The sequence below is a fragment of the Castor canadensis genome, chromosome 3, assembly GCF_047511655.1.
Source record: "Castor canadensis chromosome 3, mCasCan1.hap1v2, whole genome shotgun sequence".
Classification (NCBI taxonomy): Eukaryota; Metazoa; Chordata; class Mammalia; order Rodentia; family Castoridae; genus Castor; species Castor canadensis.
This window is the reverse complement of record NC_133388.1, coordinates 162542830-162560758: the sequence shown is the minus strand read 5'-3', so window position 1 is coordinate 162560758 and position 17929 is coordinate 162542830. Positions and strand designations below refer to the sequence as shown.

At 40.7% G+C, this 17929-nt stretch overlaps 1 protein-coding gene across 1 annotated transcript in view; it reads left to right on the top strand.

Annotated features, from left to right (window-relative positions):
- Ncald (neurocalcin delta) overlaps positions 1-17929 on the top strand; it is a 380673-nt gene that overhangs the window by 91513 nt on the left and 271231 nt on the right. The window contains exon 2 of the mRNA XM_074068948.1: positions 8789-8836. The gene's annotated coding sequence lies outside the window, so the exon portion shown is untranslated. The remainder of the gene's footprint in view (positions 1-8788; positions 8837-17929) is intronic.

Sequence of the window (17929 nt, the reverse complement as noted above, 5' to 3'; positions counted from 1 at the left end):
ATGACACCAATGCCTGTGACAATCACCTTTTGGCTTCTGTCACTCACATGTGCAGGCTGGTAATTTAGATTTGCATCTGTGGGTCTTCTTATTGTAGAAGATCCTTCTATAAAAGATCTGTTTGATTCTCTGGACTTCAAGGAGCTTCACAGTCTTATTATTGTCTTTCTCTGAAAAACCCTTAGTGACTCCCTATACTACGCCCATCAGGACTTTTTCCTGTGCTCCATTTTCCTCTCCAGACTCATCCCAATCTTCTCTGTCTCCTCCTCTTCAGGTTGGCAATATTAAATTTGCCTCTGTGTCCCTGATCTCCACCCCCCATAATACCTCCCATCCAGAATGACCTTCTCTTGTATTCTCACCTGCAAAAACATTATTTAAAGGCCAATTGAATTCTCCCTCTTCCATGAAGTCCTCCTGATTCCTCCAAAGGAGTTAACTCATCATTCCTTTGAACTGTGAATGTCTGTGGCCATGGCTGTGTATTGTGCTGTTCTGTGATTAGACGCTCTCGCTTTCATTTACGTATTTGTCACCCACTCATAGGTATGAACAGGATGGCCTAATAGCCACTTTTTCCTGAAACCACTGCAGTTTACACCCAGCGTCCCAGCAGTCTGTCTCATTACAACCCCTTTCACTTTCGAAGTATTGTGGTTTGGACAACACAGTCAATTGTCACTTCTGGAATAAGTGAATGAAAGGTTAGCTGTTTGACTCTCTGGTCTTTGACATAAGGAGTGGCAGACCTCATGTGGTGGGCAAAAGAATTGGCAGAGAAGAGGCGGCCTTGTGTCAGGCAGGGCCACTTAGCCTCCACGTCAGGAAATGCTGGCAGTCAGTCCTGAGTCCTCACCAACACTCTTCCTGATGGTCCTGCCTAGAAGGCTTATTTTCTCATCAGAAAGTTGGGCTCCCAGGGTTTAATAAACAATCCGTTGGCAGGCATTGTTCCTCATCCACAGTTAGAGCAGTTAGAGCATCAACGGTAAATACTTGGGGATTGTGCAGAACGTTTGGCACACATGTGAAAGGGGCTCTATTTACTTATTATTTGTTTATATTTCCTTTTATTTTAAAAGCCCACCTACAGAAAAGATGGCCAAATAGTGCTGGTGCAATGCCTTCGTTTTGCTGTATTTGTTGTGCTTGTCTACTCCATATATGCTCACAGGTTGAGGCTGTGTTTAAGTAAGATTTACGTATAAACCTTCCATTCTCTTGATGAACTTTTGAGTAGAGTTGGCGGGCATGGTAGGTACTTCACCCTTGATGTTTTTGCATACTTCACCTAATAAAGACTTTCTGTTTCTTTTTTCTTTTTCTTGGACTCTCAAGGTCTCTCTCTTTTAGCCTGGGCTGGCCTTGAACTCATGATCTACCTGCCTCTGCCTCCTGAGTGCTGGGATTACATGTGTATGTGACCACACCCAGCTCCAAAAATAAAGGCTTTCTCCTGCACACTTATAGCGTCATTATTATAGCTACGACTGTAAACAGTAATTTCATGAAATCATCTGAATACCGTTCATATTCAAATTTGTTTAAATTATTCTCAGATTCAGAGTCTGCCGGGGCCATTATGTCTCTTTAATCTCTTTTAATCTATCATACCCCCTCTGTCAGTTTTGTGATGTACAGTGTTGGGGTTGGGAGGCAGAGGCATGGTGTGTAATAGGGGTTTCATTTCTATTTTTTGAGCCAGGACTTGCTATATAACTCAGGCTGCTTCCAACTCATGATCCTTTTTCCTCACCTACAGGTCTGTAGCACCATGCCTGGCTCAATAGGTAATGTTTGACATCTTTCCCCATTTCTTTACTCCAAGAAGGATTTTGGCTTTTCCCATTCAGCTTATTCTTCCCCTTTCTTCTTAGGAGAGATGATTTTTACCAGATTTTTCTCTGTTTTTTTCTAATTCAGTAATGAAGAATCTGGAATAGGCTAAAGGTGGAGAGATGTGTTTCAAATGTTGATCTAAGGCTTTAGAAAGGCCAAGGTCCCTCTATGTGTCCCTGTTCCCCTACCCAGTGGCTTTAAGAATTGAGGAGGGCTTGGAAAGGAATGGAAGGAGCTTTGAAGTAGTTAGTACTGCTGTGGTTGTGTATTGGATTTTCTTTAGTATTCACGAGGGACCAGTAAAGAGTCTTATTTATTAGTTACTTTTAGACTATAGACCCCTAAATATACCCTCTCCCTCTGGGATGTCTGGGCCTCATGGGCAGTCAGCAGTCAGTCTGGTCATATACACTCCTTTCTCTCCATTGGAGAGAAAGCTTTCTGTGACTCTAGTCTGAAGCCTTAGACTGTCTTAAAGGGAATGTTAGTGCATCATGATTTGTCATCCAAATCAGAACACTCTTGATGATGAAATATTTATAGAAACATGAATATAATTGTGAAACATGGGTAATTATTCCAGATAATAGACTTAAAACAGAATAGTGAAGACAAATGGTCTCCCTGGTTATATTTATATCCCTGTTGCTTGTACTGCAAATTATCTTGTACAAATGGATAGAAGTTACAAATCAGCACAATGGGAAAATGTGTGTGTTCCCTGCTGTGCGAAGTATTAGACTAATCCAGACAAAAATGCCCTATGAGAGCAGCAATTCCCCTGGGTTCAACCCAACATAAGATATTCAGCTGGGGACATGGCTCAGGTGATACAGTGCCTGCTTAGCATGCACAAGGTCCTGGGTTTGGTCCCCAGAACCAGAAAAACAAAAAGGTGTTCATACGATTTAAAAATTTTGATCAGCCTACTGTTTATTTCTTTAAATTCTTTGAAGATACGAAACATTCACTTTTCACTCTATTATTTATTTTTGTTAACTTCTTTATTCATTCATCAAAATTTTATTAAATGTCTATGACAAGTAGGCCCTGTGCTAGCTTCTGAGGACAGACCAGTGGCAGTGAGAGTACCTGGTCCCCAAGAGTAGTATAATAAATCTGTGACTTTTATCTTTGCCCCAGCTGGAATTTGTCCATAAGTCAATACACAACAGCAGGTTCATGCTTGTTATTTGATGTTAAAAAGCCTAAAATGCACATTAAGTTACAAAAATATCTTGTTGCCATTCTTGTGGCACCTTCTCAAATTGACACTTGTGGCCATATGTCCCCATTATCACCTCTTTTGTTATACCTTAAGGATCCCTATTACTTGATTTTTGTTGCATGGAGCTTGTCATCTAATAGAACAATGGCATGGAAGTGTGTTAGACATCATGGGTACTCTGGTCTAACTGCTCAGAGCACACCTGAGCTGCAAGGGAGGCAGTGGCCCCTCTTACCTGCATGGTGGATGTGAGTGAAAAGCTATTCATAGAGGAAGAGGGGCTGGCACTGCCATACCTTGATTTAAAAACTTGTATTAAGGCACTGTATTAGCCCTGGGGATAAACTTGGACTGGAATTAGCTCTACTGTCACAGAGGTGTCTATTGAGGATGATGAGCTCTGAGATAATAGACACAATCATAAATACACAACCATAACTTGTGAGAAATGCAATGAAGGAAAAGAACTTTGAGCCACAGAACATGTAGAAGGACTGGATTTTCTTTGGAGGAGAAAAGACCTCAGAGAAAGTATCTCTGAGGGAATCACATTGAATCTAAGTTAAGTAATGATTAAAAGAACGCATTTAAGTTAGGAAGTGAAGGTTGCTCCATGCAGAAATGACCCCACTGAGGACAGAAGCAGAGCCTACAGAGGGCTGGTCCAGCTGGAGCAGAGGAAGGTAGGGACAGTAGAGAGAGAGAGAGAAAGAGAGAGACAAGGAACAGACAGACCATACAGGACTCAGAGGAAGGAGTTTTTGTCTTGAAAGAAGCAAACCTATCAGATGGAGCTTTTTGAAGATGAGTGGGGAAGTGTTGATTGGCTAGGAATGAAGCCCTGAAAATCATGATTGAAAAACTGTTAAGAAATTTCATAAGGCTGGAGCACAGGTGTGAGGCACACCACCTTGTTGAATTTTGGGTTCTCCCTACAAGCAATAGGGAACCTTTGGAGGGTGGGAATGAGCAGGGGTGACATAGCAAATGCGTATTTGAGAAAGCTAAATAAATCTCAAGGATGGCTGAAGTAGTTGAAGACACTGGAGGCTGGATGACCTTGCAGTTGAGTTGTTCAGTAAGTGGAGGGTGAAGGCTGGCTTCAAGTCAGTGACAGCACTGGAGAGGCTCAGAAGGCATAGTCTACAAGGTTTGCTTATGGATGAGAGCAGCAGCAGGAGCCATATATTCCATGATGTTCAGCTTCCTGCCTTGTATGTCGCGTGGAAAGGGGTAGGGAGTGGAGGGGCAAGTGTGGGCAATGGATGAGTTTGATTTGTCCCTGGTAAGTGTTAAATATGTTTGGGAGAGCCATCCTGATGTTATGGAAGTAACTGATTGGCTAAGGCTTTCTGAGGTTGATGAAGTTCTCCCTGAATATTTTTGATATGTCAACATGGCATTTATTGACAGACTTGGAAGCATGCAAAGTATTTATAAAGGAGTGCTTGCATTTTATAACTGACAGATTGCTTTATTCGGAATTACTCAGGACAGACTTTTTTTTTTGAGTTTGACTTTGTTGGTTTTGAAAATATGTTATTTCTGGTCTGTTTAGATGCTGGGTTTTCAAAAAACAGTTAAATATTGCAATCAGGCTTGCTGTGTTGTTTTCTTCCCATTCAGTTTCCCATGAAACATAAAAGTTCAACATCTGGCATTCTTCATTGTAAGGACTCTGGCAAAAGGGCAAGAAGGATTAGACTTAGCACTTGATAGATCATCCAGTTGTAATATTTTCATGTGAGTTGGGTCTGAAGCTGAGTGAAACTGCCACAGCAGAGCAGCACTGGGTAATGTTACTGAGGAGCCTCTTATGAGAATTCCTTTTATGGTTGGGCATTTTTGGGATGCATGGAGTAGCCCTTTTGCGTGGCATCATCTGGGATGGGAATGCAGCAAGGATGCGTCAGGACACCAGGGTGACAAGATTTACATAGCGCTTCTGTTCTTCGTCAGAGCAGAGCCTGTTGGCTGCTAATGGCAATCCTTCCTTCTTTGCTTCATTTTTCAATGTCAAATCCCTGGACTCTGAACTTGAAAGTCCCTTTCCCAGCTTGAAAGTCATAAATTCTTAGAGCTGGAAAGGACCTTGATAATTATCTTAATCCAACCTCCTGGCATTTTTACAGATAAAAAGAATCTTAACTGCAAGGAGAGGTTAAGCAATGTGACCATGGTCACCCAGCTAATTACTGAACTTTCTGCCCCAGCTGGACTCCCTTTGCAAAATGGTCGGGAGATCAGCCTCCTTTCTCCTTTTACTGTGTTTTTTGCTGGAAGTTAGATTCTTCCTTCACCTGAGAGAGCCTCTGAGAAATAACCTGACCCATTTGAAAGCAGAAAACACATGCTTTTCTCTGAAACCTTATTTTTGTTTTTTTCCAAATGGGTTTTCATTCTAACCTAGCATGATTTCCCTCTATTCTGGGAGCTTTTCACAGCCCAGCATGACCTCTTGCTAATGGCTGTGCTCCTAGCTGGACATCAGTATAATGGTTACAGCAAGAACCCGTGTGTCCTGGAGCACAGCGTTGCTTCTAAATTCAGGAAAGAACAGAAGCTGGGAACTGTGGCCTGCACCTTGGCTGGGGTCTTCAGGGTTGGTGTGGGGAGGGATGCTGGGACCCCTCTTAGGAGCTTCCAAATTAACAACCCCATACCTCGCTCCTAGGATTGAGCACCCCAATATTCCTGGGTGCCCAGGAGTCTTGCCTGCCACTGGAGGGCAGCTGTGTGGTAGGACAGGTGACACTTGGAGCACTGGCCCAATCAAGGGAAAGAATGAGAGATTTCAGAGGAGTTGTGAGTGAGAAGAGGAAGGAAGCCCTCTGGTTCTGACCATTTGCCATCTTGAATTGGTGGAAAGGATTTGGAAGTCGTTTTCTCTGGAACCACGATGTCTGTGCAGTCTTAACTTTCTCTCCATCCTTTCCCTTCCCCAGACAGAATCCTCCTCCTGGTCTGGGTATGTGTGTGCGGGGGCGGGGGACGCCCACCCAAGTCATGTCTCACTCTGAGATGTTAAGGGCCTGGATTGCAAATCAAAAGCCTTTTCTTCACTCCTGCTGGAAACTCTTTTCTAAGACAGTGGCCATTGAAAGACCGTTTCTGAAAAAGCGGCAGGTCCTAAGGATGAGACAAGGGAAGAAACATTAAGTACTAGCTTACAACGGAGTCCCACTCCAATCATAAGAGCTGTTGAAGAAAGGTAGGGAGTGTTCAGTGTGGTGCTCTCCATCAGAGCTGTTTTTCAAGGCCAGCAAGTGAGTGCTGCCATCCAAGCTAAGTACCCCAGGTGAGGGGAGTCTGTATCCTGGTGGATGACCTCATATCTGTGGAATAAACACTCAGAAATTTCTTCTTGCTATAGCAAAGCTTAATTCTGCACCAAGATGTTCACAGATTATAGCTCTGCAGCAACTTAGAGATGATTTGTTCTTGATATCCTCTGCTCATTCTTTCTGACCTACTTCCTCCTTGCCCACTATTCTGTTTCCTGGGAGGCCTGGTGTCTCCATGGTCCACATTGATTGGCATCCCTGTCCTCTGGCTTCTGTTTGGATTTGGCCAACAGGAACTACCCATGTTGCCACCCCTTGGTGAGTTCCTTAACTCTGTCCATACCGTGTAAATAGTCCCCTTATCTGACATACCCTTTTGAATATGTCATCTCTTTCCTGTGAGGACCCTGAATTAATATATCATCTGCTCCTATATGTCATCTTTTGGAGGAGGAAAATAAGTCACAGAGAGGCCTACTGGCATTTCCAGTGCTATCCCTTTCCTCTTCATTTTCCCAGCCGTGACTGAGTAACTTACAGACTGAGACCATGAGGTCCTAAAATGCTGGACTGGGGCTTAGGAAAACACTGGCACTATGTTCCTCTCTACTCTCACACTTACGTTTATCAAGAAACTGGGTCTTTAAATCTGTCTCACTGGGACAGAGCTAGAGACAAAGAGATTCCTTGGGGGGAGACGGTCCTCCACTGGGTAGTGGAAAGTCAGAAGAAGGGCAAGGGGAGGAAGCCCTTGTGGGAGGACATAGCTGTAGGATATGGGCTTTGTCTGCTACTCTCCTCTATGCCTCGGGCCTTGTACACTCCTCCTTGTGTGAGGAATATGTCGTGTGGTCACGCTCTGACCATGTGTGAGTGAATGAGAGAGGAGAATTCAGATTCTTCATTTTCTTCACTTTCCAAACTTCACTGAAGAGTCTCTTTTAACTCTCATGTTTTATGGATCATACCACAGTTTTATTTCTCTGGCTTTTTAACACTCTGATTTAAATGGATGTGTCACATATAAGTGAAAGCATCTTTTGTTGTGATGGTTTGGGATAATTATTCTGAAGTTGCAATGCCTATAGTGAACTGGTGGTTCTACATGTGAGACAGCTGAAGCCCCTGTTGTTTCAGTCAGCAGTTATAATTTGATGACCATCTGAGAGAGGACTGTGGGTCTTAGGTGTTAACTAAACTCTTCTGGTGACAACAGTTACTAAGTCAACTTAGTAACTTAGTAATTGGTGTTCTTGTCAACACCAATGCTTATGGAAATACTTTGTCTGTTTAGGAGAAAGCCCCAAAGATGATACTTGAGCACACTAAAGAAATGCCACATCAGTAATACCATGGATGACATAGAGGACAATAGTGTGTGGGTACCAACTTAAATTGGAATACCTGATCAACTTATTGCATTTATGTTTTCATATTTCCCTTTTTATGTATACAGTAAAAATCCACATCCAAATAAGTAGAACTATTTTTAATAAGTTACAGAATAAAAATTTTAAGTTTTTATCTTATAATCACATTTTAGTGTGCCACCATTTTCTTCTTTCCTATTGGTACATAAAATGGCATTGTTTCTATAATCAGTGAATTTTATTAATCAATGAAATATATTGTGGAAGTGGGAATCCTGTTATGTTATCAGTATGAATCAAAAGATGAATTGATAAGGATTGAGGAGTGGGCTTATTAATTTTTTTACTCAAAAAGGATTTATTAAACGTGATTTGTTAGACCAGTTCTGGGCAGGCATTTAGGATACAGTTGTGAACAAGCACAGATGATCCCTTGTTACAGGGAAGACAAGATATATTGAATAACTAGCTGTATCTATGTTATAAAAGCAAAGGTGCAGGTTTTAGGGGACTGTACCTGGGGCAGCAGTTGGCGTAACTGAAGTGACACTTTAAGTGGAGAATTGGAAGATGGTTAAGAGTCAGTCAGGTGAAGGAGTTGGGAAGGAGGAGAGGTAGTCCTGGAGAGCGAGCAGTGCTTGTGAAAGCTGGGAGGAGTCAGGAATGAGGAACTGAAGGGAGACCATAGCAACTGGAGGGCAGAGAGGGAACAGGGTTGAGTGACAGGGCTAAAGAATCGTGTGGCTTCTCCTGCTGTAGGACCTTATAATCATAGCAGGAGTTTGGCCTTTATCTTCCAAAGGGCGAGAGGAACTGTGGAAGGCATTTCAGGAGAAAAGTGTCATGTTCAAATTTTAGAATTACCACTTTCGGCTGCTGGCCAAAATGAAGTGGTGTAGCTCACACAGGATCACACTCAGCTGATCGGAGGACAGAAGTGGGGCAGGAGAGGTATCAGATGATGCCCAGGAGTCTGAGAGCCGGCAATAGTCCTGTCACTTGTTGCATTCTTCAGATATTATATCCATGCTTCCTGCTAACAATAACTCTTTATTTTTTGACAGTGACTTCTGACTTAAGCCTGTCGTGTGCTGTGAGAGATCCACGGCCAGGTAAATGCAGAGCAAGTTTTCTCAGGCTTAGAAACTGTGCCTTTCTCCCCAGACCCCCTTAGGACCTAAACCCAACATTTCATTTCAACCTTACTGTAGTGCTATGTAGTGAGACACCAAGGAGCTGGGCAACTTCATCAACATGCACAAAGACGTTCATCCCAGTGTAAATTATTACAACAGAATGAACTGAGCAGGAGAGAATCCAAGTGGCAAACAGCAGGCAAATTATACTAAATTACTATTGCATTCATTTGATGGGGTGTTTTTATAATACTGTGTATCAGATTAAGAAGTTTCTTTTCTATTTCTGGTTTGCTAAGGGTCCTTATCAAGAATGGATGTTACATTTTATTGTATGCCTTTCTATGTCTATTGAGATGATCAAATGATTTTTGTCCTTTCACTTGTTAGGAGTCATCTTTTTACATTTATTGATTTTCTAATGTTAAGCTACCTTGCATTACAGAGATTGCATTACTACAGATAAGCTGCAGTATTTTTTCTATACCTAGCTAAACTTAGGTTGCTAAGTTTTAGAAATGATATTGGATAAAAAAATTCCTTTCTAAAATTTCCTTTTCAGGAATGTTTTTCAAAATATTCGAATAATTTGGTACTTAAATGTGTGGTAGCACATGATAATGAAACAACGTGGGCCTGATGTTTCCTTTGAGGGAAGAACTTTTTGCCTACTGATTTAGCTTGATTTTTAAGGCTTTCTATTTCTTTGTGAGTCAGTTTTGTTAAGTTATGCTGTTGGTTATATTGTATGCAAATATTGGATGTGTGTGCAAAAGGGAAATTTCTGGACTTAGAACATATTGTATTTGAAAATGCTATCAGTTTTCCAAAATGGTTTCTGAAGTTAAAAATTTATACTTCAACTAGAAGTATATGAGGATTCAGATTTTTTTTCAATGCATAAGTATTTTCTCTTATTTATTAGTTTTTCATTGAAGGTCTTCTTGTGTGTATATAGTAGCATAATACTGTAGTTTTAATTTGCATTTCCTTATAGACTAAGATGAGTAGGAACCTTTTCATATATTAATTGACTATTTGGATATCTTGTGTTGTGAAAATTTCTTTCAAATTTTTTTAAATGTAAAAGATGGAGTTGCCTTTTTATTAAATTATCTTTCTTATTTCATAGATATTTAAAATAATATATATTCTGGGTTTAAGTCTGTGGTAGGATATATGTATTAAAAACATCTTTTCTTTTTTCTTTTTCTTATTTCCTTTAAAATAGTGTAAGTTAATGGATTTTTTTCCCTTTGTAGCTAGCACTATTGTTTCCTGTTAAGAAATCTTGACTTTATTCTGAGGTTACAAGGATGTTTTATGCTTTCTTTTGAAAGTTGAATTGTTTTAACTTTGTTTATTTATTTATTTTGGTGGGATTGGAGTTTGAACTCAGCTTTGCATTTTCAAGGCAGGTGCTGTACACTTGAGCCACACCTCCAGTCCATTTTTCTCTGGTTAATCTGAAGATGAGGATGGCCTCATGAACTATATGCCTGGGCTGGTCTCAAACCATGATCCCCCTGATCTCAGCCTCCCAAGTAGCTAGAACTACAGGCATGAGCCACTGGTGCCTGACATTGCTATTACATTTTTATCTACAATCCTTCTAGAACGGATTTCATTATACATGGTATGTGATAGAAAGTCAAGGTTATTATTTTCTGTATCAAAATCCAGTTAACCAAACACTATCCTTTTGCCAAAGCAGTACTTACCTATTCATTTAGGATTACTGAGGAATAATTAACCCTCTGTAAAATTCACTTTCTTAAAATATATGGTTTGGAAACTTTTGACAAATGTATACAGAGGTATAACATCCACCACAGGTAAGATGTAGAACACATCCAGCACCTGAACCTGCTCCTTGGTGGTAAACCTGCTCTCCACTGGAGTGCTTCATAACCATGATCTCATTTCTGTCCCTCTAGTTTTCCTTTTTTTTTCCCCCGCAGAATATGTAAATTAAGCCATATATATATATTTACATGTATAGCCTTGTTTCAACTTCTTACATGTAGCACAGGGTTTTTGAGATTTATCGATGTGGTTGCAATATCAGAAAGCTATTCCTTTTTATTGCTGAGTAGAATTCTGCTGTGTGATAAGCCACAGTTCATGTCCCCATTCTCCAGCTGATGAACAGTTGGCTAATTTACAGTGTTGGGCTACTATGATAAAGTACTCATGAGCAGGCCTTTGTGTGGACTGAAAATGTCTTCATTTCTCTTGACTGCAGAAGCAGGCATTTCTTTTCTCCAGATCAGTCTAAGTTACTAGGAGTGAATTTATTGCATTTTAGAGGCATGGTAGCATGTATATGTTTAACATGAAAATAAAAGGAAAAGCTCCCAACCTGTTTCCATAGAGACTGTGCCATTTTGCATTCCAGTCAGCAATATATGAGAGGTTTTTTTTTTTTTTTTTTTGGCAGTACTGGGGTTTGAACTCAAGACCTCATGCTTGCTAGGTAGATGCTCTACCACTTGAACCACTATGCCAGCCTTTTTTTGTGTTGGGTATTTTTTTGAGATTGGGACTGGTGAACTATTTGCCCAGGCTGGCTTCAAACTGTGATCCTCCTGATCTCTGCCTCCTGAATAGCTAGGATTACAGGCATGAGTCACCTGCACCCAGCTAATATATGAAAGTTTCATTTCCTCTACAATCTCTACAGCAGCTGGCATTATTAGTCTTTGTAACTTTAGCAATTTGCATAGGCATATAGAGTTACTGCATTGTAGTTTGAATTTTCATTTCTCTTGTACTAAATGATGTTGAATATCTTGTCATGTGCTTTTTTTGTCAACTGTGTATCTTCTTTGATAAGAGTGTCTGTGCAAATCACTTAGCCACTTTCAAAACTAAGCTATTTTTTCTTCAAGTTAATAGGCACGGGGCATATTCTGCACACAAACCCTTTATCAGATACGTGCTTTGCAAATACCCTCCCTCAATCTCTAATTTGTTTTTCATGTTCTAAAAAGTGTCATTCAATGAACAGAAATTTAAAAATTTGTGTTGAAGTTCAATGTACCATTTTTTCACTTTTATGAAAGGGTAGTTTTGTGCTGTTTCTAAGAAATCCTTGGTAAAACCAAAGGCACAAAGATTTTCTGGACATTTTATAGTTTTAGAACTTGTAATTACTTCTATGATCCATTTGGTGATAATTTTTTGTGTCTTGTTGAGGAAATAGTCAAAACTCACTTTTCATATGAATGTCAAAATTTTCTAGCACCAGTGCTGAAAAAGCTGTCCTTTTCTCCTTTTAAGTACTGGGCTCCCCCCACCCCCACTTTGATAACGTGCGTGTTAGATTGGTTGATATCGTTCTACAGTTCTCACATGCTTTTTTATTGTTAATTCTCCTTTCCTTTTTGGATTGCAGTTTGAATAATTTCTATTGTCTTTAAATTTGCATATTCCTTTCTTAATTGTCTCCTGTCTCCTGATTAGTGTATCAAAGAAATTCTTCACTTCTGACATTGCATATTTATTTTTGACTTTCTGTTTGATTCTTCCCTGTAGTTTCCTTCTCTCTGCTGAGATTCTCCTTCTTTTCTTGCAGTTTATTCCTCTTTTCTATGGAAGCCAATGACATATTAATGATAGTTCTTTTAAAGTCTCTGATTGTTCCATCCGGGCCATCTCTTGTCTAGTTCTGCTGATTGCTTTAGATTGACAATGAGTTGGTTCTTTCCTTGCATTTTTGGGTATCTTGTGATTTCTGCTGAATGTTGGACAGCATCTGCAGGAGAACAGAAGATAACAGAGTAAATAATGGCATCCCTGTACCGTTAGGTCGTTGGTGTGAGAGGTTGAGTCAGTCTTGTTGGTGATTAACAAGGTAAGTAGTTAGCGAGTTTGGAAGGGGCCAGGCTCATAACCACTGCAGTTCCTGAGGCACATTAGACTCCAAAGTGCTCCAGTGGAGTGCCTCGTTTGCCTCATTTGGCTTGGTGTACCAAACTAACTGTGCTGAAGCCCCACCCTCAGCTGTCAGTTGACCTTCCACACCTGCTCCACAGACGGGAATCTCTCTCCATGTTTGTGTCACCTTCTGGCACTAGACTGCTCTCACTCACTGCGCCATCCAAAGCTGAGAAGGTGATGGTGGTGGTGGCGAGTTACTGCTTCTCCTGGGCCAGCCTGGGTCTTAAGCAGCCTTATGGGTTTGGGAATCCCTCTCTTGTATCTGTGGGCATTTGAGGTGGAAGAGAGTTTCCTGCTCCTGCCTCAGTGCTAACGAACTTTTCTCTTTGTGTTGGTGCAAAATCCTGGACCTGAGCATTTTCCATTCTTCCTTCAGAGCAGATGGCAGGCTTTCGCTTCTATCCCTTCCCAAGAACCAGGGGATCGTTGCTTGGACTTTGGAGCTGGGGAGGTTTTCTGCCCCCCTCCCAGAGTCTGAAAGACATGGCTTAATATGAAATAAAGTTCTGGGAAGTGGATGGAGATCCTTGCCTGTGTCCCACTGAAGGGAGCATCCTCAAGGCTCCTGCCTTGTCTTTAATCTTTCTCATGACAAAGACTATGAAAAAAAGCTTAAGAGAGAGTTTGCATTCTTGTTACTGAAACTCAAGGGGATTCTATACTCTCATACTAGCTTGCACTTGCCTTTCAAGTATTCGTGCAGTTTTAGTTATTTTCTTATGCCTGCATTTGTGATGACTGCCTTCTGATACCATGCCCTATCAAAGATGACAGTTTTTTTTGTCCAGTTTCTCCTTGGAGAGGCATGCCACTCTTTGTAAATTAGTTTACCTGGTTGCCTTGTGACCTTAGCTCTCTGAGGGGCCCAACAGAAGTTAGAATTCTGTTGATCATGCAGCTTTTCCTTGTTGTTAGGATCGGCGTGATACTCTCTGTGGCTCCTCATGAGTCCAGAAATATATTGTAGCATTTAAAGGATCACAGGTATTTAAGGAAATTTTTGGTTGCAAATAAAAATGCCAGTCAGAAATGAATGAAAACTGAATAAAAAGAAAACAATAAAACCACCATCCAAACTTAATAGGAAAACTGAGAGGATTTAAATTGTATTCTTTTCTTGGGTTGGCTGTTTTGGCATTCTTTTTTTTCCCCTCAGGAAATACATGCCTGCAATGGTAGGAATCGCCCAGTAGAACAGCTTATATTGAGGTCTGGTGGAAGGGAAATAGAATGACTTGCTTCTGCCTGCCAGAATTGCGTTCATGAGAGGGAGATGAGAAAGAGGCAAATGAAAAGATTTCAAGGACTAGACAGCACAGCAGAACAGGCACTATGGAGAAGTCCCCCGTTTTTCAGAAGACGGGTGTAAAATGAAAGGTCACAGCAAAAGACTATTAACATCCACAGACCTAAAGGGGTACCATCCTCATTCTAGACAGGACTTAATAGTCCCCTGCCATCTTGGGAATGGACATCTCAACTTTCAACTCGGATTTGTTTAACCATCTACATTATTGTTACCCCGAAGGCAATCTTGGGACTAGCATCACAGCATCCCCTGAAAGTTTGTTAGAAATGCTGAAGAGTACTTGCCTAGGCCCTGGATTCTACCCTCAGCACTGAAAAAAAAAAAAAAGCAGACCTCAGACCTGATGGATCATAATCTGCATTTTAACGAGATTAATAAGAATGATTGTCAGGCACTTGAATATTTGAGAAGAAGTGTTTTATATAATGACTGTTTCTATTTTTTGTAGTTAAATATCCTTCTAATAATGAGAATAAAATCCTTCAATCAAAATATTGGGAAGATAACTCTCTGTTAAAGACACTCTGGGGTATAAGGCACAAAATTAAGGCATTTAAGTGCACTTCATATTCAAATTATTCAATTTAATTGAACAATTATCATTGATGTGCATAATTGACTTCTGATTTTTCAATTTCTTCTTTGAGCTTTGTGTACCTAGCACTCAAAAACCTTGATTCTTGTAGCAATGATTCTTTTTGTTGCTTTCTACATAAACGAATTTCCTAGACCTACTTATGGTCTGAATGTTTGTGTCCCTCCCAAAGTTCATGTGTTGAAACCCAACCCACAAAGTGACAGTATTAAGAGGGGAAGGTCTTTGGCAGGCTTTTAAGATCATGAGTAAGGAAAGATCTCATGAATGGAGTTGATGCCCTGATAAAAGACACTAGAGGGAACTTTGCCCGTTCTACCATGTGAGAACACCGTGAGAAGGACTGTCTTTGAATCAGGACGAAGGTCCTCACAAAACACTGAATCTGATAGTGCTTTCACCTTGGACTTCTCAGCCTCCAGAACTGTGAGAAAAAAACATTTGTTGTTTATAACCCATCCAGTCTATGGTATTTTGTTATAGCAGCTCAAATAGACTTAAGACTCCTGTGCAATTTGCTTCTTAGGAGACTTTCCATCCTGGTATTTGTTCAAGAAACAGATTCCCCTGTGAAGCTGCTATTGATGCTTCAAAACCCCTCACATAAGGTCCTAGCAAGGAAGACCCCCTTCTCTGTCAGGGTTCTTGCCAGGATCCCTAGGTTCTTAATATTCCTGACTCTGAGTGTTTTGTAATGCAATGTTGGGAGTGTGCTGCTTAAATTATTGGGTTTTCAGCTTTGAATACAGGTTATTTTTACATTTATCCCAATTTCCTGTATTCTAAACTTTTCTCTTTTCTTGATGTCATACAAAACATTAGCTGTGAAGCCTGAATTGTGTAGTATCTGCTTTCCTTTTGTTTTTCTTTGTGTGTTTGGACCCTGTTTTGTACAAACTTAACCCTTCTCTCTTAGCAAAAGACATGAAGTCAAAGAGTTCTGACAATGTCATTAAATTGTTTTAACGTATCTCGTTCAGCTTGGGACCATCACGTATGTGTTCTAAGCAGAGAAGGAGACAAGGTCATGCTTTACAGCTAAGTTAGATCAGGAAAAGACTTACCCTGGTTACCCTGGTCAGTGAGTTCTTCTTTCATCTGAATGGTCACTCTTAGCTGCAGGGGAAGCTGGTAAATGTACCTTTAAGTTGGACATATTCATGCAAAAGCAATCAGGACTGGGTTTGCTGTTGATGGGGAACTAAATGTAGATATCAGACCAATGGGGGGCTAAATATTAGCTTTATAACCAGTCGTGCTAGGTCGGAGAATGAGTTTAAATTGTGAATAGGTTCAGCTATAATAAGCCTCCTATTATGTTGATTGCTGAAATCACTCATGGAATAGAGAAATACATGTCACTGAGACCCAAAATAGAGAGAGGCAAGAGTGCTCAGACCTCTGTGCACTTACCCATATTCAATCTCAACAATTTAAGAATTTTCTTCCTTGAGGAGTGAAAGGATATGATGAATAGGATGAGGGGAGACACCTACCTTCTGATAGGTTCAGGAAGACAAATATTTGGTGTTATGTGCCCAGGCAAGGATGTTGGGAAGGAGAGAAGAATGTTCCTCTTAGCAATTGTTAGGGATGTATGTGTGTAAGTAATCTATCTATGTATATCTATCTGTCTATCTATTTTTCTATCTACCTATAATCTAGTCATTTATCTATCTTATTGTTATATATTATTACATATGGTGACAATTGTGTTACACTTGTTCTTTATATGTTTTGCCCAATCCTGCTGTTAATGACCTGTAGTGTAGGTGAGACTCTTACGGTTGCTGAGAAAAGGGAGAATTCATGTATGTGGAAGTTGTGACACTCGCATAAAGGAGCCAGGCACGAGCTGCTTGTAGACTTTAAAGAATGGGAATGCTGGGTGCCAGTGATTCACACCTGTAATCCTAGCTACTGAGGAGGCGGAGATCAGGAGGATCATGGCTCAAAGCCAACCTGGACAAATAATTTGTGAGACCCTATCTCAAGAAAACCCTTCACAACAAAAGGGCTGGTGAAGTGGCTCAAGGTGTAGGCCCTGAGTTCAAGCCCCAGTATGGCAAAATAAATAAATAAATAAATAAGGGAAGACAGAATCAAGGAGGGCGATTCTGGAGGGTAATCAGCCTTGGGTTCAGCCAGTAGATACCTAGCTGCTAGAAAAGCTTACTACAGGATTCTTCATTAGATTCCGCTAGGATGCCTTCCAAGAGACAGACAAGAAAGCACACACACAAGCAGACACACTCACATGGTTGAGCAACTGCTCCTGCAATTCTGCATCCTGCTGCTCCCTCATCCTGGTACTTTGATGGAGGTACCATTGGTGTGCACCAGGCTCTGGGTGCTCTATGTCCTTGTCATCCCTGACTCCTGCTGTAAAGCTGATTTGGAAACTCATGACAGCTAGCCCTCTCCCCATGAAGGCTCAGCCCAGGAGTTTGACTTGACAGCTAATTGTTGCCTCAGTTTGCTTTGCTGACAGTGCTTTCTGGCTATTTCGGTTTTTCATGAGAGTTCCTTAATTAGAGGAAATGACATTGTGTGCTGTCCAATCAGCCTCTTGTCAGATATTATTACATTTGTAGGATAATCAAGCAACATTTGGGTTTGCCTGCAGAGCTGGTATAAGGTTTACAGCCTGAGGCACAATGTGCTTGGCAGAGCACGGGCCTCCACCCTGCTCTGAGGAGGTCCCCCTCCTCCTCCTACACACTTAAGAGAGGAGCATTCTACATTCCTAAGCCTCCATCCATGCACCAGTGTCCCACAGAAATGCCCCAACCTCACAGTGGCTATTGCCCTGATGGAATGTTGACTTTCTTCTTTCTGAAATGAGAGATTGTAGCATCCCCTTTGATGTCTGCTTTTGTGGCTAACATGAAGAATCTTTCATTTTTTCATTGGGATAAGTGAAGATATGGCCAGAGGCTGGCTCCTATTTGGTGAAGCACTAGAAGTGATTTCTCTACAATATGGTGAGGCTTCACTACAATGCTTTAACTAGTTGGAACAATGATCTTAAATTAGAAAATATTTAGAGTTACAAGTTTGAAGAGTTTTACAACTCTGAAATCCAGAGTAACTTTCCTTTCTGAGACTGTTTTTTGAATGATTTATTTTGGAATAGTACATGCATATTACATATATTTTTCTTCACATAAACTAGGTATGAAAGTTTCTAAAAATCACATTGTCTAATGAGAACAGATCCTTT